Raw genomic sequence first — 27,564 nt, 5'->3', positions numbered from 1 at the left:
CAGCAAGGTTTTGCTCCTGCCAACAGTAAAAATAAATGCAGGACTCATGGGATACACAAAGTGAGGATGAGCGTCTTTGAGCCAAAATAGAACCATCCAGGCTGTTCCATTTTCTCCAAATAGCTGTACTGTAAATTTGGGGGGTTCTATTTATAATATATTCATAATGTCTTTTTTCACTCAAACTCCCTCAGCTTCTCTGTCCTTGTATGTAGCATAAAGGGACCAAGAACACCGTTCTTCCCAAACATCGCACCCTGAGTCCATGACTCATCCATTTACTTATGTAACTTGCAAACTATAGCAAATTATTAACTTACCAAGATAATTTTCTGAAATGCGTTTGGAAGTGCTAATGTTTTTTTCAAAGAGCTCTGTTTGAGCACTTCTCTGACATTAAGCCAGATATCTTATGTCTTTGGAAAAGCATCGCAAATCTCCGGGGGTTCCTTGGTAGTTAAACCTGCTTAATGCCAATGACTAAGGAGCCAGAGAGCACGAATACCATCAACACAGACTGTAGATTGCCTGGCCTCCCTGAGGAGACTGAAGCATTTAGTAGATCTGTTACTTCGGAGAGACGCTGCTTGACAAGCTGGGGAGAACGGCATCCAGAAATTGTGTTATTTTTTCCTGCGTTCTTGTGGACATTTAGTTGACATGATTCAGAGTGGGGTGTTTAATTTGTCTCTGTTTTGTCAAAATTAAATAGAGTGACCTGATCAAAGCCTTCCTGAAATGCCATATATCTGATTGGATGTTAGTCACGTTACTGGTAAAATCTGCTGTCTTATGAATATATGTTAAGCTTCTAAAGCAGCCACCCTAACCTTTCTTTTGGGCAGTGAAGAAAGTAACAATGGAAGTGAAAGGTAGCCCTTCCTCGGAAGAACAGGAAAAGCAATGCAGAGAAGGGCTTTGGACGTGCGTGCACGCATGCAAATATCCGTATACCAGACATGTATGTACATGCACACACACAATAGTTACATGCATATCCATGTACAGATATTTCTAGAAAGTTATTCCAGAGGTTTTACACACACACACACACACACACACACACACACACACACACACACATCCTCTTAGAAAAACAGCAACAAAACAGAAACCAAAAAAAAAAAACAACCTCCCACTGCCAATATAAAAGCAGATCACAGAAGTCTTCTCCGTCAAACAGTCCTCCTCTTCATCAAGCTGATGCTGCTTTTGCCCTCGTGGTTTTCAAGGTTAGCTCTCACGAAGTTCTGCTCTCCTGGGGAGACACTCCTGGGCATGTGACATCTGACTTGTGACCAGTCAGGTGAGTGGCTTGACTCGGGGGTCAGGGGGAGCAATCTGAGAGCAGTGATTTCCAAAGCTAAGATTTGTGGAGATGCCCAAGCCACATCATGACGCGTCATTTTCCCAGAAATACTCCAGTGGCTCCAAATCTCTCTGAGCAAGAAGTCAGCTTCCTTGGCACAGGATAGAAGGCGCTTCACGGTATGACTCCAGCCATTTCCAGCCTTCTTTCTCGGTGTCTTTCTCAGTGCACTTCCCAGAATCCTGTGTCCTGTCCACCCAGGACTAGGGAATGCTCTCTAATTGTCTAATACATTCAGGCTTCCCTGACTTTGAGTTGCTCTCTCCCATCTGGAGCCCTTTGGCTGACATTTGTCTGTTTAAATTCTTCTCAGATTTCAAAGCCTTTGCAAAAGAGGATCCCATCCCCTCCAGAAATCTTTCTCTCATCACCTCAGGTAGGATGAGCCAGTCCTGCCTTCCTAATGCTTTGGCACTTGCCCGCAGTATTTCTATGGAAATTATGAGTCTGTCTTACAGCCTCTGTCTGCTTCCTCGAATGAACTGTGAGCCATTGAGGGCACAGCTGGCACCATGTTGATTTCCCTTATCCTTGGACCAGTTTGCGAACACGGGGGTCTCAACGCATCCGTTTTAAGTGGTTTCTGTGCTTTTGTTTTTGCTCCTGATGTAAGCTCCCAACGGCAGCACAGCCTAAGGCAAGTGAAGACCGTTCAGAGAAGGCTCTGCACATCTTTTCACATGGCGATTTCCCACCAGTGCTGGGGTCTGCCAACTCGAATGCCACGTGGATTGGACCCGACATCTTTCTGTTCCGCCTGGGACGTCCAAGAGCCCGAAGCAGTAACACAGGCCTCGCTGCAGCCTTGAGAATGTCCATCTGGGTCAAGGAAGGGGCAGGCGGCAGACAATGGCCCCTACCAGAGACGGGGCAGAGGAGCCCAGCCCGGACAGAGGGGCTTGCGGCAGGTCATAAACGTGTCCAGGGCTTCCTCACGTCAGGCATTAGGCATTGACCCAGAGGTCAAGTGGAGAGGATGACGTGGGAGAGAATGTGACAAATCCTGTCCCCCAAAGCTTACGGACCGAGTGTCAGGGAATCGCTCGAACGGAGCCCGGGAAATGGCTCAGATGGGTGATAAGACAAGACAGGCAGGAGACAGGGCACTGACAGCACCCCTCAGTGGAGAGTCCTCCGGGCCTCTCGTCCACCCCAGCGACCAAGGACGGAGCCAGCAGGGAAAGGGGCTGCAGCTCCTGGCCCGGAGGGTGCTCACGGCCACCGGAAACCCGCACAGTGTGGGGACCTGGTTCACACGTGACATGATGTCCTGGTTGCAGCAGACTGTTCTGGATCTGAGTCAGAGACGTGGGAAGCCAAACCTCCACTGGGAGTTTCTAATCCCCTGCTCCACGCGACGTTCTGGCGGGTTGTTTCAGGTCTGTGAAGACAGGCACCTGAGGTTTGCCAACAGGAAAAGGCAATCTTTGCCTCCTGTTTCACTTGGACTTTCAGAACAGCTAACAGCTGGCTGTAGGCAGGGATACATTTCCATATCATTTTTCACTGCTAAAAGAACGTTATCTACGATTTATACAATAAACGCACACACAGGCAATACTCTTAAGACTGTCAATTTTAAAAAGCCTCCAGAAAAGGCCAAATGACATTGGATTTTGGGATCACTCACATTTTCTCCTTGATATTATTTTTAGCAATATATATATTATTTAAGACACTACAAAAATATTTTCTCCTTAATCTTGGAATAAGATTAGTCCTGTCCTATCCCATTTCAAGAGTCTGAAATGAGTCTATTTTTTTTTCTTAGCAGACTTTTTACCTCCCTTGATAAAAGGACATTTCTTTATGCAACCAGTTGGGAAGGTACGTCCCTCCCCGATGCTGCCCAAGCCTGGTGGTCGGAGGTGGGAGCTGATCCAACTCTAATCGTGGGGGACCCAAGGTGTAGCTCTGACACATGGGATCCACGGCATCGGGAGTCCAGCTGGGTCAGTGTGCAGTAGCTGCAAACCCGTTACTCCTCACACGAGTACACACAGCCCTGGGTTGGGTGTATGGCTGCTCCTTCCCAGCTGCTCTGAGCCACGTGTGTCCCCCTGACGTCGCACTTGCCATCACCGCAAGCCAGCTCCCTCCACCCTCGGCTCTGTGTCGGACCAAGGGGCAGGTGGAGCCTCACAGAGGCCGGCCCACCTCTGTCTCGCTCATGTGCAGGCGCCGGGGTCCTACAGTCATCACAAACAGCCCGGAGTCCACCCCGCTCCCAGCTGGGGCACCTCTCACATCACTCACTGTGCCTGCACCTGCAGCGCCCTCCGTGAGCGATCAGAGGCACACGGCAGACCAGACACCACTGGCCGCCTCACAAGCATCCTTTCCTGCGTTCCCATATTAAACAATTTCGACTTTGTACCAAAACCCACTTCCACCTCTAGCAGCAGTGGGATTTGGGGAAAGATGATTGCTTGCTGATTTTATTCATGTATATGTGGACTTCTGGCCATATCTTATACATATATACACACCATACAAGCTCGTATGCAAGTTATGTGTGTGACCCACGACATACACTGTGACATCCACTGTCACAACACGTATGCAGGAAGCTATCTCTATGTGTCGTCATAAAGGCTTTCCAAACATGTCACCAAGTTTCCATTTCACATTCATGAACAGAATGCTGCCTCATTCATTTTTCAATGTCTTTGTCACGTTCTACATGCCAGATCTTGTGCAGTGCACCAGGGATACACGGAAATAGGCCTTTGTCTCTGGCTTCACATAGTTTATAGTCCATCTAATTGAGGGTGTATGGGCTGAACTGGGGCCCCAAATTCACATGGTGAAGTTCTAAGCACACATCCCAGGGTGTGACTGTGTTTGCAGATAGGGTCTTTGAAGAGTTAATTAAAGAAAAATGATGTCCTAAGGGTGGCCCCAAATGCATATGACGAATGTCCTTATAAGAGGAGGGATCAGGACACAGGCCCAAAGGGAAGACTGTGTGAAGACACAGGGAGAAGAAGAAAAGGAATGTACCGACGCTGGAGCTCAGACATCCAGCCTCCAGAACTGAGACAGCACATGGCCGGTGCTTACACCCCCTGCTGAGTGGAACTTTCTCCTGACGGCGCTAACCTAAATCAAGGAGTCCCCAGAACAAGCTGACGGCTCTGCCCCAGGAAAAGGGCGGTGCGGTGGCGTCCCCAGCAAGCCTGCTCGCTCAGGACGTGGCACTTCCACAGACCGCGTCGAGGAGGGCTCCCTGCAGACAAAGATGCATACACACTCGGTAATGGGATGAACAGCGAGGAAGGGGCAACTCCTGTGAACCTGGGGAGCACGGATGTCTAAGGGCGAGGCACAAAGATGGGCCCTCAATGGTGCTGGAGAGGAGTGAGCAGCAGGCAGGAAAGCTGACAGCCTAGACATTAAGGGAAAGGGAATCTTTGGGAAGGATGGCTGCTAGCTTCTCGCACCACCAAGGGCCACTTACGACCTGGCAGGGACACCCGCTGTGGTGCTCATTGGCCCAGGGAGGAGCATGACTGAAGAGGGCAGTTGCTCTAACGTCCAGTGATGCTCTGACCAAACCGTGGCCGTTCCTGTTAAACAGGACGGGGAACCCACAACGTCTGAACATTTTCTCGGCTCAATCGATGTTAGGAAATGTCTCCCAATGATTACATATTGTATTTAGGAAACACAGTTCCCACCCGTTCTCTCTGAAAGTGTCCAGTTGCGGAACAAACAAGAACATACAACAGAATGAGGGAAGTTATGTAAAGTCCAAATGGCTCAGAACACAAGGATACCGGCCACCAGTGCCAGGGTGCTGTAAGTTCAGCGCAGGGCGTCACAGACCAGGAATTAGCCATGGAGAATCTTCACTTGGTCCAGGGATCAGAATTTGTGCCCGTGCCTCCGCCCCTTCTGGCCATCCTCAGAAAAACACATCATTGTTCTTACGTAAACCCGGGCAGTGTGTCAGACATTACCGGCATACTCAGAAATGGTAAGGCTTGTCTTAAGCCTTGCCCACAGCTTCATCTAATAACGAATTATTTTGAATGCTACTTTAACAAGGAAATCACACCGGGTTTGGGAAATGCAGACCCTGACGATACTAACTACTTTATTTTACAGAAAACTTACTCAGAATTTTGTTGCTGTCCAGTCATCTGAATGCATGTCTTTTAATTTACTGCTTTTAAAGATTATTTATCATATGCGTGTTTTATTTTTCCAGCCTTATCGAGGCATAACTGACACGCAAAATTGGCACGTGTTCAGGGCGTAAAGTGTGATGCTTTCACACGCGTGTACGGCGTGAAGTGATAGCCGCGATCAAGCTGATGAACACAGCCATCGCCTCCATGGCCTCTTCCTGTGTGTGGTGAGAACATTTAAGATCTACTGTCTTAGTAAATTTCGAGTGTGTAACACAGTGATGTTCAGGACAGGCGCCATGCTGTACACTGATCTCCAGAATTGACTCATCTTGCCACGGAGGTGTGTACTTCTGACCAGTATCTTCCTATTTCCTCCACCCCCTCAGCCCCTGGTAACCAACGTCCGTTCTCTGTTTCTGTGACTTTGAGTTTTTTACATAATAAGTGAGATCTTACTCTCTGTTCGTCCATGTCTGGCTTATTTTTCTTAAAATACTGTCTTCTAGGTTCTTCCCTCTCAAGATCTGAGAGAGGGACAGTGGCCAGTCATCCATCTAAGTTTCCTTGTTTTGTTTTCTTCTTACTTGGAATGGACATTACTTCTCCCATGTTACAGATGAGAAACTAAGCCGACAGGCATGGAGTATGGTTTCTAGACTCAGCATCTAGCACATGACAGGTATATTCGTTTAATTAATTAATCTTGAGATTTTTGCCTTTAAAATTTTGAAAACACACATCAGTGCAAGTCTGTGGGACTGTGGGGACTGGTAAAAGCCAAATCACGTCCCAGTTTACAAACTCCCCGCTCCCCCTTCCCGAGTTGACCTCCTGGCTCATAAATTCTGGCCGCCTCTTGAAAAGCAGCAGGAGCTCAGATCAGATCAGAAGTGGGTGAGCCTCTGGGTGAGCTCGGGAGGACCTGCAGCTGGAGACCTGGAGCCGGCCTCCTGCTCCCTGGAGCCGCGGCGCCGCCTGGCCCTTGATCCTCTACGCCAGCCTGTTGACCTTCGCCCCTGCACGGAGGATGGTCCTGTTGGCTGGTAAGGCTCAATATCTTGTTTAAGCCATTTAGCTCCTAAAGCACGCTCGGGAGTGAGCCTGTGTCCAGGACGCTCAGCAGAAGGGATTCCACAAGGGGTTCCATGGGGTCACAGAGGGCGGGCTTGCATGGCTGAGTAATACTCCACTATGTGTGTGCATGCACGTGTGTGTCTGTACCGAGCCTGCTTGGCACGTCTTGCTTTTCAAGAATCGTTCCACGTAGATGGGGGCTAACAGACCAGGTGAACAAGGCCACGTGGCTTCCTAGGCAACCGGCTCATCGCACCTGAAGAAGAGATTCGCTTGGACACCTGCGGTCATGGTTTGTTAGGGAGGCGGTGTGGACAAGCAGAGTTGAAGAGAGTTAGTGAAGATACGACTTTTCCTCATAAACCAGAGAGTTAAATTAATTTAAAAGACAACGAACGTTTGTGTTTTTCTTCTTGCCATTTTTCTTTGAACTTTTACTGTTTACAGAGATGCCAATGGGCTTTACGCACTTTGAAGGCAACTATTTTAATCAGTTTGAATTTTCACCTGCGATCCTTTCCTGTCAGTCATGTTAAACAACAGTCAGAAGGTGGGCTTTAGTCACAGTGATCCTGAAAGGGATCAAAAGTTTGTTTAAAAAAAATCTGTACCAAATTGGATAAAAATATCCACTAAACATTATATTTAAAACCTTTCACTGGCACAAAAGAATATTCCAGAGAGAGACAGCTCAAAGTGACCCCTGGGGTATTTTGTCTTCCACAATTAATGAGGAAATAGTAGATAAGAAAAAAAATAAGGGAAATTAAAATTAGTCAAAAAATGCATCTAATATTCCAGATGCTTTCCTATACCACCGATAGGTGTGGGTAGAAATAAAACTGGTGTACTATTTACCCACCTTTTTAAAAAGCCTACTTCCTCTCTGTGAGAGAACATTATAACTCTTTCTACATCTGTATATATAACTTGTGGATTTTATCTGCTGTCCCATTGAACTCATATGCCAGTACTTGCTTAACCAATGCCCGAGTGTAGCTACGTAACGTTACTGCTAGTATCTTGATAAATTTTGTAATGACCACATGATAATGAGTGCTTTAAAAATCAGTGCATTTATTTCCTTAGGATCAATTCTTAGAAGTAAAATTGATGGGTCAAAACGGGTGCACTTCTTCAAGGCTCTTTTAAAGTAGATTGAAAAAATGTTCCTTTAAAACAAATAAGCTTTGGGAAGAAGCCGTTCAGAGCTACTCCGTGAATTTATACTGTGATCTTTTAGATTCCCTCCGTCAGAATCGAGGTTGGTCGCTGCCGCCTCTGTGAGCCCCGAGCACGTGTGTTTCTCTGTCTCGTGGTCCCTGCATCTTTCTTGCATCAGAGTCTTTTCCGCATCTGCTCCTGCCCTGAGACGAAAGCTGGCTGAGGCCGTGCACAGGCATTATCTGTGTGAGTCCCCTGTCTGTAGAGTGTGTCTTTGCCTTGACACAAAGGAAATACTTGGAAGCATTAAGGGGCTCCTGACACACTTAGAACAGCAGAATTGTTTTGAATGTTTTTTTTCCTGTCATTACTGACTGATCACCGTTGTCACCCACGTTTCATGAGATTGTAACTTATAGCCCTGTAGCTGTGAGACCTACCATGGTATAAATCATTATTTTAGTCTCAGAAATATTTTTAGGACTCAGTTCATTGCTTTCAGATTGCTGGGTGAACTTCCCACTCTGCTGGGGGAGAGGGGGAGACAGAAATCCCACTCAGGGCTGTTAATCAGGGCAGGGTGTGTGCAGCTGATGTGTGTCAGTGTAGACCCCGCACCACTGGGATGTTGTATTCTCAGAATCTTGAAAAGATGGCATCCAAATTGTGAAGAAAAAATCCAACATGTGTTAATTAAGACTTGGCACATTTTGCAAAAAGGAAAATGTCCGTGAGTCTCTATTTTGTAAATCAGTTCATTTGCATTACTTTTCCAGATTCCACATATAAGTGATACATGGTATCTGTCTTTCTCGGTCTGACTTACTTCACTTAGTGTGATCATTGCTAGGTCCATCCATGTTGCTCTAAATCAACTAAACTTCAATTTAAAAAAAAGAAAAAGGAAAAGAAGGAGAATGCCTGTTTCAGGGCCAGTTGCTTCCGGGTTTTGAGATCAGTGGTGTTTGGATCCCTTGAGCACCTCGTGCCTGAGCCTGGTCCCAGGTCTCCCCGCCCCGTCAGCTGCTGGAAGCCCACGTCCGCCTGGTCCTCCCTCCTCTGCGGCGCGCGCGAGGATGGCACACAAAGAGGAACAAGTCACAACTCAGGCTCCGCGCAGACAGCTTGGAAAGGAGAGTTTTCAGGCCAAATGCTTTGTACAGAGCAAAGTGGTTTTGCACAAGGCGAGGTCCCTTTTCTGTGCTACTGGAGGCCGGTTCACACACTTCCCAGTGCTCAACAGGCCTGATCCTGCCCACGGCCGTTTGGGGGGTGAGAGGGCCTCCAGTGGGGCAGAAACAGCCCCGTGGCCCAGGGGGCAGGAGGCGCTGGCCTCAGGCAGGGCCACCCCTGAAATCCCCTGAGAGGTCTCGCCGGGGTGGGGGGAGGGGAGGGGCCCCCGGGGACTCAAAGGAAAACTGAACATTGGCTCCAGCAGCCTGGCCCGGATATTGAAAGTACAGCCTGGCCTGCTTTTCCCCTTTCAGGAAATGCTCTGGGAACCCTTCACCTTGAGCAAAGGGATTAATCCCGTATATTCTCACGCGGCCTCTCCCTGCCCTTGTTTGCCGACTTTTGAAGCGTCCACAACCCTGATCTGACCCAGATATAAATAGGATAAAAATAGCCAGAAGGCAACTCAACAGGCCGTGTAATATTTCCTGGCATTTGGTGATTACGGCATTTATCCGAGGCCGGGCTGGTGAGAACCTGTGCTCTCCTTTCACGGATCTAAAGAGGAGCGTGTGGTGCCAGCACGGGCGCTTCCTTCTCTCTGTCCGGGTTGTCAGCATCAGGGTGCTTTTGTGTGAGTTCTGCAGTTGTGAGTGAGTATTTCCCTCTCTGCTTGCATCCTTAGCAGGGAGAATATGCAGAATACAAACTCATTCAACAAAACCAAGGAACACTTGGTCCCTAAGGCGCTGTGACAGCCACTCAGCACGGAGCCCCGCACCGAACACTTGCAGGTGCTTGAAGACCCTTCCAGCAACTCTGTGACGGCCTCCTCTGCGTCACATCTTAGCTGACCTGTCAGTAGGCACGCCGCTGGCCTGAGCCTCAGACCTCTCACCGGGAATACCTGCCTTCTGTATTGTCAGCAAAGATGAAGTCCGTGCAATTGAAATAGTTTGCACAGCTTTATTAGGTTTTTGGACTTCTTCTCTCTCCTGGAGCAGGGCGATGGCATCTCACCGGATCTCCCCGTCTCTAAAAGTGACGATGATGACGATGACGGAAAGTGACAGTTAATATCGACTGTCAGCCCCTTTTACGTGCTTTATCAGAGCTTAATCATTAGATATGCTCTTCCCACTGGTTTTTATTTTAGCTTCACATGTAAAAAATGGGCATCGGTGAAGTTAAGTCATTTGTTGCAAAGCTAGGAAGAACCTCTTAAACCCACATCTATTTTCTCTTAACTCTCTTACTAAGCAGTTGCTTCTCTGCCCGAACTATCTTTAACTCTAGTGCTTTGACTGTTTTCCTAAAATACAGATGGATTGTTGCCACTTCTTGTCAGAAAGTGCTTACTGTCCACGTCCTCTCAGACCCTGAGAATGAATCTATCCTCCTTAGAACGCCGTGTAAACCTTTCGTCACCTTGCCTTCCGACCTTATTTTTCTCTGTTTCTTATCCGTCAAGGCTTGGCTCAGATGCATCTCTCTCTAAATTCTTGCAGACTCCCTCAGTCACAGCGCAATCCATGTGTGTGCCCACAGCACTCACTGCATCTTGGCAGGCGCACAGGGCCTGAGGTCTTAAAACACGGCTAGTTTTGGGGTGTCTGTCCTCTTCCCACGAGGCAGCACGTGAGCTTTTGAAAGCAGGTGCTGTGTGCTGCTTCCTTCGCTGTCCGCCGACACCCCACACTGCCTGAGGTGGTGCTTTGTTGCACTGCTCAGGGGACACGAGGAGGCTGAGTGAATAAACAGACGACTATCAGAGACTTGAATCAGGATTAACCTTTCATTTCCCTCCTTAGCTGTCAGGATGCTGGTTTTTCCCCTGCTTTTTCCTAGTTAATCTTCTTCAATTCTGAACCCATTTCAGAGCTTCACTATCCTTTTTAACTACGGAACACATAGCTGGAGACAATGGAAAAAGTCAGTTTGACCAGTGTTCAGGTTAGAGAGAAGAACACCTTGATTTCTGCTAGTTAGACCCCCGTTTTGGTGAAGGGACTCCTGTGTGCTCTTCTCGCCAGCACAACACGGGTGACACAGGGTCAATCTGCAAGGCAGTACTCCTCTGTTCACTCAAAATTTAAGTCCCAAAAGGGATTCTGGAAGGCTTGGATGACGCCTTGCAAAACAAGTTAAAAGCAAAAATGCATATGAAACATTGGAAGACTTAAAGCTAAAACTTAAAGGGACAATTAGATAAGGTGAATCCAGAGAGAGGCTGTGCATGGACTGCGTCCCCGCCTCGGATCCTGCACCTCTGAGCAGACAGATTGGGGGGGGGGGGGGATCAGGGAGGCACCGGACACCACGTGCACGCCCACTGAAAGCGAGCCACGTGCTGGGGACAAGAAAGCAAGTGTCAAATCAACGACGCCCATGAAAAGGACACTGAGGTCACGAATTATCACCACTAGGATCCTGCCGAGGGGAGCAAGAACTTCTAGAAGTCACCTCAGAATGTTTCCTCCTGCGGACTCGTGTGCTGATGTCAGGGTTCAGTAACCGTCACAAGGAGTTTGGGGGAAGGACCACCACACGTCACTCCAGGTTCTGTTTCCCAAAGGATACATGTAAACCCGTGGTTCAGTTAGTACGTGACTTGCGCTGTGAATTCACTTTATTTCCTTGCTCTACTGAACGTCCACAGAACATCACCCTGTGCCTGGCTGCACCCCGCCAGAAGCAGGGCCGTCACACACCAGGCTCGGCCCTGGGACCTCTTCCCTGTTCTACACTCAGCTTCTCAGACAGCGCATCCGGTCTCGTGGTTTCCAACGCCACCTGCATGTGGATGATGCTAATGTGCCGTCAGCCTGGAACACTCTCCCAGGACCCCAGCCCACATATCCTCCGTCCTGCCTGCCTGCTCCACACTACGTCCAGGAGGAGCACACTCCCTGCGTGGCGGGTCCTTCCACACACCTCTGCTCCCCCAGTCCTTCCCCTCCTCCTTTCTCCTCCTCACCCTGTACACACCCTATTCATCAGCACACCCTGTGGGTTTCACCTTCAAAACAGACCCTTGTCTGACCATTTCCTAGTGCCTAGTGGGCCTCACGGTCCACTCCTGGGATGCTTTCTGACCCCCTTACCCCATTTTTTTCTTGTCACAGCCTCCAGATCCTTGAAACATAAATTAGACCACATTGCATCTTTGAATGGAACTCACTGGGAGTAAAGCTAGAGTCCAAAGGTGTTCTGTGAGGACCGACATGTCCTCCCCCCATCCTCCCTGAGCCTCCCCTCTCCGGGCCACTTCCTCCCGCGCGCTTAGCTCTGGCCGTGCTCGGTTCTTGCTCTTGTGCATGCCAGGGCCTCCGGACCTGCCCTCTGCCCACGTTCCAGATGTTCTCAAGGCTGCCTTCCTTTTCTCCCCTAGGACTTGGGTTGAATCTCATTGACCTTGTAGTATCAACATCCAGCCATGTTCCAAGTCCTTGCCTTCATTTTCCTCCAAGGAACTTATCACGACCTGATTTTAGACAGATGCATAGATAGAGAAATACACAGCTATATAGATGGCATGTAGGTATCTGTATCTGTGCACACGTTTATATACACACGAGTTTGTATGTCTGTAACTACACACAGCTATACACACATACATACCTGTAAGCATGTGTGCACTGATTATTGGTTATCTAATTTTCTTAATCCATCTTCCTCTATAAGATATGAGCTCCTGGAAGGCAGGAGTTCTACCTGTCTGATTTCTGTCTGGCACATAGTAGGTGGCATTTGTTGAAGGTGTGAACCATCTTGCTCACCCAACAATTCTGCCGGACTGGCCACTGGCAAGACCCTTTCAAGGACCTGTGTTCACAACTCTCCACACCTGGGAGATCTGGCCAGTCTCTAGATAGCTGTTAAGCTGAGTGAGCCTGCCTCCCCGTGTCCTGCTCTTCCAAACGAAGTGGATCAGGGGTGCTCTGAGCACCGTAACACCGCTATCCAGAAGGGCTTGTTCTTGCACTTGCTCCAGTCGACAGGAGACGATTGCCTTAAGGAGTGGTTCTCAGAGTGAGACTCCTCGCCACCTCCACCCCGCCAGCAGCATCGGCTTCACCAGGGAGCCTCCCTAAAATGATCAGCCCTCGGGGTGACTCCAGGGGAAGCTGAGGTCTGAGAACCACTGGCATCGTCTTGAGAAAGACTTTGAGAGTCAGTCCGTGGCCAATGGGGAGACTGTCAGGATCAATTAGAAACGTCAGCTGGTGGGAATGCAGGTTGGTGCAGCCACTGTGGAAAACAGTATGGAGATTCCTCAAAAAACTAGGAATAGACCTACCATGTGACCCAGGAATCCCACTCCTGGGCATATATCCAGAAGGAACCCTACTTCAAAATGATACCTGCACCCCAGTGTTCATAGCAGCACTATTTACAATAGCCAAGACATGGAAACAGCCTAACTGTCCATCAACAGATGACTGGATAAAGAAAAAGTGGTATATTTATACAATGGAATACTACTCAGCCATAAAAACCGACAACATAACGCCATTTGCAGCAACATGGATGCTCCTGGAGAATGTCATTCTAAGTGAAGTAAGCCAGAAAGAGAAAGAAAAATACCATATGAGATCACTTATATGTGGAATCTAAAAAAACAAAACAAAACAAACAAACAAAAAACAAACAAAGCATAAATACAGAACAGAAATAGACTCATAGACATAGAATACAGACTTGTGGTTGCCAAGGGGGTGGGGAACGGGAAGAGATAGACTGAGATTTCAGAATTGTAGAATTGATAAACAAGATTATACTGTATAGCACAGGGAAATTTTTACAAGATCTTATGGTAGCTCACAGAGGAAAAATGTGACAATGAATATATACATGTTCATGAATAATTGAAAAATTGTGCTCTACACTGGAATTTGACACAACATTGTAAAATGATTATAAATCAATAAAAAATGTTAGAAAAAAAAAAAAAAGAAATGTCAGCAGAGGGCGCGGGAGAGAGGCAGGTGGCCTGCCTGCCCTGCAGAGCTTGACAGACCTTCCCTTCCCTACTCTGACCTCTGCTCTCACGCCCTGTGTGACTTTCAGCAGGTCAACATCTGAGAGGGGGACTTTCTCTTAGTGCCTTGTCTCTGACTAGGGCGGCATATGCCAGCGCCAGCTGCCCGGGATCCTTCCGTGATCAGGCGGGGCAGAAGCAAAGACAGGGAGCCCAGCACTTCGGGCACATCGCTCCACTTCCTCACAAGGCCCCTCATCCTGTGGCTCTCCGTCTTGGGGCCCTTCTGCCGTCCCCCCACTACTGCCTTTCTGGCAGGTGAAGCCAGGTATGTGAGCTCTCTCCCAGACTCCAGGTCCGAGGGTGCAGTGAGCGGAAAAGACCCTGCCCCCCTGTCGTCCCCATCGTGTGCCTGGTCTTCTGGCCACATCCTTCCTCAGGTGACGGGTGACATCTGGGCTGTGGCTCCCTGCCGCTCCAGACCTGGTCTCACCCGCACACCCCTCCTTGTCCCCAGATCTGTGAAAATCGGGTCATGTGTAATTGCTTGTGATCAGTGTCCCGGAGCTTTGGCTTGTCATGGAAGGCTCGGCTGAGAACACGTGCTGCCTGTGGGCATTGGTAAGAAAAGCAGGATGGGGCTTCCTTGATTGGAAGAGTCTCTTTACAGATGCTGATTCTGGGGAGACCATTGGGCTTAGCCTGTGTGACTCCCATTTACAGCACTTTTTCTGAGCCCATATATGTGCAGAGACACCAGAATGTTGGCAGGATGGACATGTTTTTAATTGAAGTACAGTCAGTTTACCATGGTGGTGTTAGTTTCTGGCGCACAGCGTAGTGATTCAGTTCTGTATCTACAGCTATCTCTCTGTGTTCCTTTTCATACTCTTTTTCATTCTAGTCTCTGACGAAGTATTGAGTATAGTTCCCTGTGCTCTACAGTAGGACCTTATTGTTTACAATCTGATTTTTATAACAAATCCCCATTACTTTTCTCCTTCAAATGTGACGTACATTAAAGAAGCTCTTTAAACCTAGTTTTCAGAGAATTAAGATATTTTCATTACATATTTTTGGTAAAATATCTGAGAGGGTACATGAAACAGAGCTGACAGTGTATTTCCCAGCGTGCACGGAGAAGCACCACTGCCATCCATCTGCTGGAGCTTTCAGGGAACAGGCTTCAGATTTTCAATTTCCCTATTGATTTTTAAATGTGTTCATTATTTAAAAGTAGCAGCTTGGCTCTAAATTGTAATGACCCACCACAGAGAAGGGGCTTCAGAAAACCTGTGATGGGTGAATACCAATTAAGAGTGTTAGGAAGAGACTGTTTAAATTGTCGTTTTTTAAAAGGATTTTATATATCCCTTAAAATAATCTTTTTATGTATCACTGACTTCATTCCACACTTCATGTAAAATTGCCCCCATTAAATGAGCCATGCAAATTAGCGGTAAATTATGCTCAAATATCCAGAAAGCAATTATGTTGGTGCAGAAGTTGGTATTTTAATAAAATACAGATGACAGCAGGTTAATATTTCAGGTTATACATATGCCATGACATGACTCGAAATACGGAAAAACGGGCATAATGAGATGATGTCATGCATACATATGCAGAACACAGGGTTGTGGTGAAAATACTCGAAAGCTATCCTGAGCTAAATCTTCTGGCTCTTCCCAGAAGGAAGATGAACGGCCAGACCTTTTAAGGAGTCACACGTAGAGACATATTTAACAGAGAACTTGAAAAACGGTTGCTCAAGATGTTCCTGAATATTTTGAGAGTTTATATTTTCTAAAACTTTAAATACTTGAGAACTAAGACACCTTGATTGATTTATTTTTTTACCAAAAGAGTGTCAACTTCCAAACTCCTTTTCCCAAATGCAAAGGCATTCACCAGCCCCCCTGTTTTACTTTTGTGAAAAACGCTTGCTGTGTCATTTTGAATCCTCTCACCTTTCCGCTCAGTATTAAATAATTTGGGTGATTCTGATATAAACTTGCACCATCTGGATAAAAAATTCAAGGCACAAATCAAATATCAAAAATTCAAAGTTAACAGCCTCCCTTCTCTCCCCATGTAAATGTACCAGGATTAATCGAATCAGTGCTGTCTAGTCCTTTCTTGCTCAGAAACAGCACAGATGAGGCCAAAGAATTAGCTCCTCTTCCACAAATGAGCAGACTGAAATAACAGTTGCTTGTCAGAATAAAGTTGTGGGGGCTCTGCAAACAATCAGGGGACTGCCTGGCCCTTAATTATCCCGTTTTAAGTACACATTATCAACTCTGCTGACTCACGAGGAAAAGTGGATTCACCACTTAAATGGTTCCAGATTACCTCCTGGAGCTAATATCAGAAACCATCCCATTAAGCCAGCTCTGGTGATGAGACTGAATTGTACTGGGGGTGAACAGCCACAAATGACTATCATCAACTTCACAAATGCTAAAGTGTGCCTAACAATTCACTAAAACTGACACCAAACAGGACCCATTTCCAGCTCCTGGAGGTTATAATAAAGCGTCTGATCTGCTACCGTCCACTTCAGTTGACAGCAGACTGAAGGCCACCTGATGTGTAAGATGCAGGTGCTTTTCAGGTAAAGCCGATTTAATCTCTTTGGTGACATTGCAATAGACAGATCAATCTCAAAGACAGTAATTCAGTCATCTGGCCCTAGCGCCTTTCCTCAGAACAATTTCCTCGATAATTTTCTCTGTTTATTGGATATTTTGAGATTTGCCAAGTGTGGAAGGGGGTGTAGGTAAAGCTGGAGAATTTAGATAAGATTATAACCTTCTCAATGTAAAAAGGAGGCTTTAAAGATATTTGTCTACTGGTGCCTAAAATAGCATGACATTTTGTTTGACTGCTTGGAATAAAGCATTTCATAAGGGAAATTTAAATCAAATCAAATCAAATCAAATCAAAGCAAAGCAAAGCAGAAAATAGTTATGATCCTGTCAAAACCATGGCCCTGCAGACTGTGCTGAGAAACTGAAATGCAGCTTCTGGGAGTTTCCAGCCTAAGCTGGTGAAACAAGACAAAGATTCTGATTATTTAACTAAAAGCACTAGGCCAGTGATCGGAGGAGAATTCTAAAAATTATTCTAACTGAGAATTTCGGGGAATTAGAATGTGCAGTACTAATGAAACGCTCCCATATGCATTTACTTTTTTCATTCCGTACTCACTGAACTGGGTTAGGGTGACGTTGGCCTGATTCTCCTGGCTGTGCCGTGTGTCTCATTTGGTGAGGCGAGCTGCATAGCATTAACGCGGACTTGCGCTGTGGCCACGCGGGCTGGGAGCTGCACAGCCTGGGCGGCGCGGGCAGCAGGGTGATGGGCTGATGCGCGTTTAGGGGTGAACAGCAGCGGGGTCTAGGGGCCGGCTGTGCGCAAGGAGTGGAGACCAGATGACTCCTGGGCCCGGCCTGGCGCAGCGTGGTGGATGGAGGGGGCCGTTCACTGCGAGAGTGGACCCTGAAGGAACCAGGTCTGGGGACAGGGTGGGTGGGAGATCATGGGTGCTGTCTTCTTGGGCTTGTTGAGGTGGAGATGCCGCTGAAGCACCTGATGGGAGATGATGCCAAATCATGGGGGGCACATGGCACGGATGGGGGTGGGGACAGAAATCGTGGAGTCATCTGGACCCAGGGGGCACCTGAAGCCATGGGCTTGGGTGACGGTGTGGACGGAGACCACAGAGTGAGGGGAAGAAGGTCCGGCTGAGTCCGGGTCACTGGACAGTCTGCGAGGAGGCGGGTAGGCAGAGAGGAAGCAGCAGAAGGCAGGGATGGTGAGAGACTCCGCTACGGGAGCCGGAGTCGGGGGGACAGTGTCGACCCCAGCCACCGGGGGCGGGACTCACGGAGGGAGCTGAGTGGAGTTCCACGGGAGCACCCGAGCCCTCGGCCTGTGACGAGTCCACGCGGGACTGGAGGGGGGCTGGGAGGCCAGCGTCAGAATCAGAAGCCTGCCTGTGTTCCAGAGGCGTTTATGAGGCAGCTTTTACTTGCAAATCTCTATATTCATTCTGAATTCAGAACATTCAAGCACATGACTTGTAACAATATAGCCCAAGAGGAGAGGTAACCAGGAAGACCGTCCTGGGCAGTAATCACACGGCTATCAACTCCTAGAAGAAGCAGGGGAAAGTCCAGAATTTGACATTCCTCTGTTGAGGAAAATGAAGGAAAAACATTTAGAAAGATCTATACCCAATTTTACAAGATAAAAGCTGTCTCAGGGACATGTGAGTCTGAAAGCTGCAGAGGAAACAGCGCCAAGTTAGTGTTATTTTACTTTCCAGATCAATTAAATAAACAGGAAACCATGATCCTCACATATTGTGGGAAATCTATGAATGTCAATTAATTTTCTAAATAATTTACAAGTGTTCGTATGAAAAACAAGATAATGATTAATCAAGTAAAATGGCAGCTTCTTACAAGAGGTTAATAGCAATGAAGATAGTATTAATATCATGGCTATATGTCAAGATACAGATTTCTCCAGGTGCTTTAATTAAAGATGTAATTGTTACAACAGTTACAGCTGTGTAATGATGTTTATTCCAAGGAGAAATAAGGCAGCCTGGTAATTCTAACTTAATATTGCTTACAAATTATTCTAAGCTCTCAGATAACTAGGAACCTATATTATATACATAAGGCAAACGCGGCTCTGAGAAAGTTGGGAGTTCATCCTTTGAGCATGGAACTTAGTACTTTTAAGTACTGTGAATGTTCTAGAATGTGATAATACCATCCTGTTTTATGCAAAGAAGTACTAGAATGTGATAGGACCATTCTATTTTACAAAAATCAAAGCATTGTAGTTGGTTTTTTTTTTAACATTTTTTATTGATTTATAATCATTTTACAATGTTGTGTCAAATTCCAGTGTAGAGCACAATTTTTCAGTTATACATGAATGTATATATATTCATTGTCACATTTTTTTCTCTGTGAGCTACCGTAAGATCTTGTATATATTTCCCTGTGCTATACAGTATAATCTTGTTTATCTATTCTACATTTTGAAATCCCAGTCTGTCCCTAACCACCCCCTGCCCCCTTGGCAAGCACAAGTTTGTATTCTATGTCTGTGAGTCTGTTTCTGTATTGTATTTATGATTTGTTTGTTTGTTTGTTTGTTTTTTAGATTCCACATATGAGCGATCTCATATGGTATTTTTCTTTCTCTTTCTGGCTTATTTCACTTAGAATGACATTCTCTAGGAGCATCCATGTTGCTGTATATAGCGTTATGTTGTTGGTTTTTATGGCTGAATAGTATTCCATTGTATAAATATACCACATCTTCTTTATCCAGTCATCGAGCAGGAGGAGGAGAAAAAAGAAGCCCTTGCATGAGTTTGCAGCGATCTTGCACCAGGAGCTGAGGACTGTGGTCTTCAGCCCTGGCCAGAGTCTTGACGTCACACACTGAGCCAAAGAGCCTACCCATTGGGTGGTCACTGGGTGGGCTCTTTGGTCTCTTCTAGCATTTAGTGCTAACATTTCCCTAAAAGCATTCCTGAGAGCTGGAGTTGGAACCATGTCGAGGAAGGAGGACCCGGGTGGTAGTTTCCAGCTACAGAGACGTGGCTCTGTTGTTTTAAGACACACAGGCCGTGTTGCACTTGATGTGACTGACTTCACAGCAGTCTTCTTTCCTGATGAACGTTTCCTTCCTGACAGTCTACTTCCACCCATCACCGTAGACATTATCGTGTCATCACTCGACATTTTACACCCCTGCCTCATCTGCTTTGCAGCCGGAGGCTTGTACCGCTTCATCTCCCTCCCCTATTTCTCTCCCCACAACCCCCTCTCCTTTGTTGCCCACCTGTTTGTTCTCTCTATCTGTGGCTGTTTCTGCTTTGTTACGTTTGTTCATTTGTTTTGTCTTTCAGAGTTCGCATATGTGTGAGATCATGTGGTATTTGTCTTCCTCTTTCTGACTTATTTGACTTCCATAATACCCTCTAGGCCCATCCGTGTTGTTACAAATGGCAAGACTTCATTCTTTTTTTATGGCTGAGTAGTGTTCCGTTGTATACACACCACATCTTCTTTATCCAGTCATCTACCAACGGGCACTTGGGTTGCTTCCATATCTTGGCCCTTCTGGATAAAATTTATCTTAGCAATTTGTAAGAGATGAAGAAACACTGCTTAAGATCCCCTGAGCAGTGAACTCTCTGAGCTCAGGCCACCCTAGCTGAGGTTTGAGACACAAGCAAGGACCCCCTGGCTTGTAGGAACATGTAGGATGAAATGGCTGACATGGGGGGTAGAAACCAAAAATGAACTTGGACATCGCCTCCTTCCCAACTAGGAACCTTAGGATGGACTGCTTCATCTCCCTCCAGTCATCCATCTATCCACCCATTAATTTATGCATTCCATTCCACCAAAGGGCCTGAAAAGATGAGATCAGCCCCCCACAGCGCTCTGCAGCAGACGTGGACATGGACGCAGACACTTCTGCAGGTACAGTTCCAGCTCTAGGTGTCTGCTTAGAGTTTGGGGTGTTTTTTTTTATTTAAATCAATCCCAGGACCTCATGCATGTGAAGCACATGCTCTACCACTGAGCTGCACCCCTCCTGCCGTACTCAGAGTTCATAAAGCCGCTTCGTATCCATGGATTATTCTCACTTGTAAATATGTGTGTCAAGGGTGCATGGTAAACGCACACAACAAGGGCCCCTACAGTGGTATTTAATTTAACCTCGCAGTCACGTCCTGGGGGAGACAGTACTGTCATGCCCCTGTTCCATGTGAGACACAGAGGCTCAGAGCGGGTGTCGGGGCAGCGAGTCCGTGTGACAGCTCTGTACCTCCCTCTCAATTTTGTTGTAAAGTCCAAACTATTTTAGGACAATGAATTTTAGAAATAACTTTAGAAATTCGGAAGTGTTTTATCATGGAATTAACTGGCATGAGTAGAGGTGTGATACTTAACAATGAGTTGTGTTCTGAATACCCAGGGTAGTTCTGGGGACTGTGTAAATGCCACATGGTGTTTTCTGCAGAAAATCTCTGGGGCCCTTGTGGTCTATGTTCCTTTGCCCTACATAAATGGTTTATTGGCAGTACCTGGAAGCCACTATTTCATCATTGTATTGTTGTCTTCATTTTCTGTCGTAACTGAGTGGTATTATGCTTTCATTGAAATTTACTGACTTTTTACATCATTTGATAGAATCTTGACTTACAGTCATTTTCTGAGCAGATACCCTGAAAAGCAAAGTATTATGTTGCTTTTGTCTGCAGGGACATTTCCTCACTAACTTCATTAATCAGTCTTTACGAACCTCACTAAAACGCTTTCAGTCCGTTTACCTAAATTTCAGAGCCAGTTCATGTAGTTCTGCCCCAAATAACTCAGGTCAACACTTCATATAAGGCTGAATTTCACTTTAATTTCAAAATGAGGGAAGTATCTGGTTGGGGTGATATTTGAAACTGTAAACCTTGAAAGGCAAGCTAGGTAAATATAATAAAACTGATGTCAAATTCTCAGGAGCAGAGGTAATGGAAGCGGAGCAAGGCCATGCTTTGAGCTGTGACTACAGTGATGTTCAACCGTAAATGATAAGGAACATGGAGTTCTGCATAATCAGTTATGCTAGTAAGCCATTAAGCACAGTAGTTATGTTAAAATCAAATAACATCATACGGTAAGCCTTTCACATGTTTTAGGTACAATCCCTTTGACTGTTCTGAGGATTAAGTGATTATACATCCTGTAAAAGACTTGTTTTAGGATCTGGTTGATAGGGGAGACATCAGCACGTCCGCCTTCCTGCCCTGCACTCCTCCCCTGGAGTCCCTGAAGCTGCTCTCTGGGACCCTTTGCACTCATGGAATTCTTCTCTCTACCGGGAGGGGTTTTTAATGGTTTGTTCAGTGGTTACTGCCCCTCTCCATCCCTTGATGCCAGTGCGGACCCTGACCATCCCGGACAGGCGTGTGTCCATGGAGCCCCCTTCTCCCTCAGCACAAGTAGCATCACGGTATCGTTCCGTTGTTGCTGCCGTTTTCAGCTCAACAAAGAGTTACTGATGTATCCTGTAAGATTCAAGCGGCACAAACTTCAAGACTGTGTGGTCTGTGTCTTTGTAGAATTTAAAGCTGCACAGAAGGGCATGTGGTCGCATCGATGCTCAAGAAATACTTGTTGAGGGAATAAATTGTTCAGGGGTGAAGAACGAACTAATGCCTGATCAGTGTCAGAGGAGCTGAAAATTTAAAAAAAAGGAATATAAGAAAATAAAGACACCCATTGCCTTGACAAGTAAGTGGACTCGGTGCACACCTGTGCACTAGCGGGACATTCAGGAGGAAAGAGGACAGTCCCAGACTTCAGGGCAGACGGCACGATTTCCTTCCTTTACTTCACCCAGAGGAGGAAGGTTCGATTTCAGCAGGGAAACTACTGTAGTATTTAGTCACGAGCTGCAAATACTATGCTTTTTGTATGTCCCTTCCTTTCTCAAGACCTGAGCTCACCTAATGAATCACCATAGAAACAGGAGATTTACAGCAGAGATTTCTCCAGCCCCCACCAGAGGTGTCCCCCAGGCCCCATCTGTCCTCACATCCATCTAAGTCCCTCCAGCCTTCAGGGGCCTCTGGGTCCTAATCTCTCCCGCATCCTCAGAAGCGCTGGGCTGTCTGCCCTCCCCTCCCTCCAGGAGGCGCGGCCTTGCCCGCCAGCCTCTCTCTACCCAGCTCTGCTTTACATGGACCCACGCTGCTCTTATCTTTAAAATCTCTTCCTTTGACCCAGACGTCTTCACCACCTTCTGCCTTGCCTCTGGGCTCACGTCTAAACCACATGCGCATCCTTCCCTCCCAGGCCTTGACCTCCAGCTTTCCACTCCTGGATCACTCTCACTAAGGAGGCCCTGGTCCTTCTGCCGCCAAAGGCTTTGGGACTCAGTAGTCCTGTTGTTTACTGCCTTACCGTCCTCCATCCATTTTGAAAATTTCTGTTTCCTTCCCTTCTGGGACACATTCCCATAACTTTCTTCCTCTTTAGAAGCTCACACCCTTTCCAGGTTGTTCCCTGTGTCCTGACTGGCCTCGGGCCCTCTCTCCTCAGTAGGAGGAGGTCTGGTCTTCAGACCCTCCTTGAGAAAACCAGCCCTGCGACTTCAATTACCATTAACGTGCCAGGAATCCCCAAATGTTCATCCCAACCCTCATGTCTGTTCTGACCTCCAGCAAATGTATTAAACATTCAGCCCAACATCTCCACATAGATTAGCCTGGATGCTTAAAAACTCAGCGCGTCCAACCCCCAAATCACTACTGCGTGGCCCCCCCCACCTCCCCACACAGCCCACGCCCCCCCCCCGAAACGGCTCACTTCCTGATGCTTGTCTCCAGCAACGTCACCGTGGAACTGGTTGCTCAGCTCACGACCCCCCTTACTCACCCTTACGTCCACCAGTACATGGGTTTCCTGCCTCTTCCTCCTGTTTGGTGACTTCTCTTCAGGGCCCACAGTCACTCCCTGCTCCAAGCCCACCGTGTTCTCTCACCAGTGTGACCACTGCAGCCGCCCTCCGGTCAGTCTCAGTTCATTTTCAACGCCCTCCTCCCCACGACCCCGTCCCACACTCTCAAGGGTAGACCATTTTACGTTCATTGCAAACCACCCTTCTATCAGTTAGCATTTAATGCCCTTAACTTACAAGCGCAGCCGCCAGTCCACCTCTCCAGCCTGACCTTGGACATCTCATCCCATTTTGGGGCTCTTCTGCATTTTCTTTCAGTTTCTCCAACATGCACTCCTGTTTCCTCCAAGGGCCTTTGTAAACTCTGTCTAGAACTCTCTCTTCACCATAAGCCTTCATTTCTCCTCCCACATCTCCACCTCTTTTTGCACTCATGCGCCAACCCTCATCTCCAAAATAAACCCAGCCAGGTCCCCTGGAAACATCCCCGCAGCCCCCGGTGTTTCACGTCAGGCCCAGGAAGGCATGCACTTCCTTGTTGAGGTGCATCTCCCCTGCCGACAAGGAGCAGGTCACGACGTCCTGTTTGCTGGGGTCCCCCAGTGGCGGGAAGACGCCCGTGGAAGCCATAAATACTCAGTACGCGTATTGACTGAAGTGAGACTGACTAGTTTGCATCTGACATAATTTACCAAAATATGGACTCCTAACCCTCAGGTTATTGCTTTTCCATCACTGGTGACATTTCCCAAGAGTGTCAAATCAGAATGAGATTAAGTTTCTCTGAAGTCACCATCCCCTCAACTGGAAATGTGAAATTTACATTTCTCTGATGAAGTAAAAATAGAAAATCATTCACACAGTTGGACAGTCCATTGCTTTTATTGATTTAGGGTGCAAAAAGTATCAATTAAGTATAAACGATGGTGGAAGAAAACAGACCGAATCTATCTACCATCTGTCTATCTTGTGAGTGATCCTTTAAAATTGTGATCAAAACAATAAGCTTTGTGAAGACATGATAAGATGTGGCTGGGGACACCACGTGGAGGACAATCACCATGAAAGTGATGATGAGAAAAGGTGGTAAAGGGAAGAAGATGAGACTCTGTTCCGGCCAAAGTCACGGAAACAGTCAGAGACGAGGCAGGGCACTGTGTGTTCGGGGCAGGTGGGATAAATGAGCTGAGCTGGGCGGAAGACACAAGTGTCAGCATATTGAGAACTGAGGCTGAAAGGACGAGGAGAGACTTGGTAGGAGAACTCCAGGATGAAGGTGGGGGATCCGGGGTTCCACGGGGGTCCTAGGAGCGTTTGTGGCTGTTCAGACGAGCAATGCTGCCTGCGTGAGAGTGGTGATTATGAAAGACCCTTCTAGTTATTAATTAGATTGGACAGGAAACAAGCTAGAAATAGGACCAGCTGGTGTTATGTGGCAGTTTAGGCAGGAGAAAGAAAAAAAAAAAACCCAGAATCTACAATAATAGAGATTTCTGTTAAGCATAAGAGAAAAGACCTTAAGGATGATGTGATTTAATCCTGGAATAAGCTTTCGAGCGAAGACTGTGACATCTCGGTCCCCAGAGACCTGCCTGGAAGCAGACACCTGTATGATGTGATTTTTCTGGGAGCTTTTGAACCCTGAGATTGGCATCCCATCCAGGAAAGCACTGTTGCCAAGGTAATTTGACAGGATGCCCTGGTCATCTCGAGTTTCTAGAGCACTGGACTGTCCCCAGAGGGCTGGTCGGGCAGAGCCTGGGCTGAGCCTGGAAACAGCTACAGAAACACGCCCGAGACCGCTTTCGTGCTCCCTGCCAGGGACGCCAGTAACACCGTTGTGCAGAGAGTGTATGGGAAACGCTTATTTTTCTATTTCTCTTGAAATTCATTTCATCCAAGAAAGGTAGAAATTCGATTGAGGTTTAGCCCGTTTTATGCACTCTCCAATAACAACTTATATTCATAATAGCGTCCTCTGGGGGAAAGGCAGTACACTCATGAGGGCGGCGCCGAGTTTGTCGTCGAGTTTTCACACCGCTAATGGTTTGAAAAAGCATATCCAAACAACAAAGGAGAGAAGTAAATTATATAATTAGCAATATCGGCCTGTTTTCTTATTAAGCATAACAGCTTTATATTAAAGCCATCCATCTTCTGCCGCTTCAGAGCCCTCACAGTAACACGTCCCTAAGAATCTCTGAGCACATTTCTTTGAATGCACCATTCGAATCATACTTCTTGGTAAAATTCATACTGTGTTTATTTGGTTCACATTTCAATATATATTAAAAAAAATCAGTAGACTTCAATGTCCTGACTTTATACAGGGCCTTGCAGCCCTGACGGCACCCAGGACGCGCCTTCAGAGCAGTTCCGTGCGTCACCGGGTGGTCTCGGCGCTCCAGGTGGGGCTGCGGGCGGCGCGCAGGCACAGGCAGGGTCTGGCTTCTCCCATGCTTCCCGGCGCCGTCGTGAGCATCTGGCCTTCAGGCTGACTCCTGGCGGGCTTTTATTTCCAGACAAAAATGTGCGGGACTTCAGGAAGACTGTTTTGACTGCTGTATCAAACTCTTCTTATCCGAATATAAGTAACGTGTGAAAACAGGACTTCAACACACAGTTACTGTCCTTACTTTGTGCTTCCTCCTCCTTTCCCCGCTGAGCCTGCCCTCTGCCCTGGTGAGGTCTGCATTTAAGAGACACTGTTGGCAAGATGTTCCTGTCCTCAGTCTTTGCCCTCACCCACGGCAGAGAGCTCTCTGTCCATCTTCTCTGACTTGAGTCCACGCAGCTCTGATGCAGGGGTTTGTCTTTTAACTATTTTGTTACCCGTTCCATCAACTTGTATCCAGCAGCATGTACACGATGCTTGCATGACAAACACCATCAGAAACGGCAGTGAGAACTATTGAGCATTTTCTCAAATCCACGGGGTCCACATTAGCCCCAGAGTCAGGAGCCTTTTCTTCTTTTTCAGAAATTTCACACAGTTTTTATTGAAGTATAGCTGACGTACAGTATCATGTTATAGGTGTACAAATGCTGATTTACAATATTTAAAGATTATACTCCACTTATAGTTATTATGAAATACTAGCTGCATTCCCTGCGCTGTGTGATACCTCCTTGTGGCTCACTTTAGACTCATGGTTTGTGTCTCTCAGTCATGCTCGTCACCCGCACTGGGAGGTCGGCCGCCACGGTGGGTAAAGCAGAGCTGTTCACAACCATCACTTTTTGCATCTCTAGTTTTCCATTCACGACTTACACGACCTTGGGCAAGTCTCAACTCATCGGAGACTCAGTTTTCTTCTGTCCCCTAAATGTGCTGTGAACATCAAATTAGGTGGTGAGCGAGACATGCTCAGCACCTGGCCTGGGGCATAGTCGGGGACCCACGGGACAGAGGTGCAATGATTTTTATCTGCTGTTCTCAGGGGGGCTCTGTAAGGCAGCAGACCCTGAGGGCTCTGACCCCCGTGAGCCCCGACCTGAGGGTCAGACTTCATCTCCTATCACAGTGGAAGATTCCTGCAGCATCCTTCTGGTGGTCAGTTCCTTTCAGGCCCCCGCAAGTCACGGTGCCTTCTGCCCCCCACCCCACCCCACCCCTGTGCCCCACAATAATAATAGTCAAAGTGGTTTTCAGAGGCAAGAACCCCAGCGATGTTCTCAGGAAGAGAGGAACTAGAATCCCAGAACACAGAGCTGGCGATCGCGAAGACCATGGGAGAGATGCCTCGGGCTGTTGGCTCGCCAGCAGTGACAAAGGATGACGTCTGGGAGTCCGGCTGACGCTGAGGGACCAAAGTCTGAGAGATCTGTCACGTGCATGCCTGATGGCAGGAACTGACACAAGTCCACAGTTGTCACAACAAGCTTGTCCCTATCTTCCTGGAACACACTAAGGGCTGTGCTTTGTCAGCCAGCTTTCGCTCAGTGTTATTTCTTCATGATGGTAACCGTTACTGGCACCAGCCGCAGCCGTCACCACCTCACCCTGGGCCGGGGTGTTTCCTACAAATGAAGCAAAGACCTGCCAATGAGCATCTGGCACCCTGCGTGATGGCCAGTGTGGCATTTCACCAGAGCTACCCTAGTGCGTCCCTGGGCGCGTGGCGCTGTCCTAACAGGACACCGGGGGAGGTCAAAAAGGAACCCACAGA

At 47.3% G+C, this 27,564-nt stretch overlaps 1 protein-coding gene across 1 annotated transcript in view; it reads right to left on the bottom strand.

Moving 5' to 3' along the window:
- The window catches only part of CSMD1 (CUB and Sushi multiple domains 1), a 1,691,213-nt gene that overhangs the window by 424,897 nt on the left and 1,238,752 nt on the right, over nt 1-27,564 (bottom strand). The window lies entirely within an intron of this gene.

The sequence above is a fragment of the Camelus dromedarius genome, chromosome 22, assembly GCF_036321535.1.
Source record: "Camelus dromedarius isolate mCamDro1 chromosome 22, mCamDro1.pat, whole genome shotgun sequence".
Taxonomy (NCBI): domain Eukaryota; kingdom Metazoa; phylum Chordata; class Mammalia; order Artiodactyla; family Camelidae; genus Camelus; species Camelus dromedarius.
This window is presented reverse-complemented; position numbering and strand designations above follow the sequence as displayed.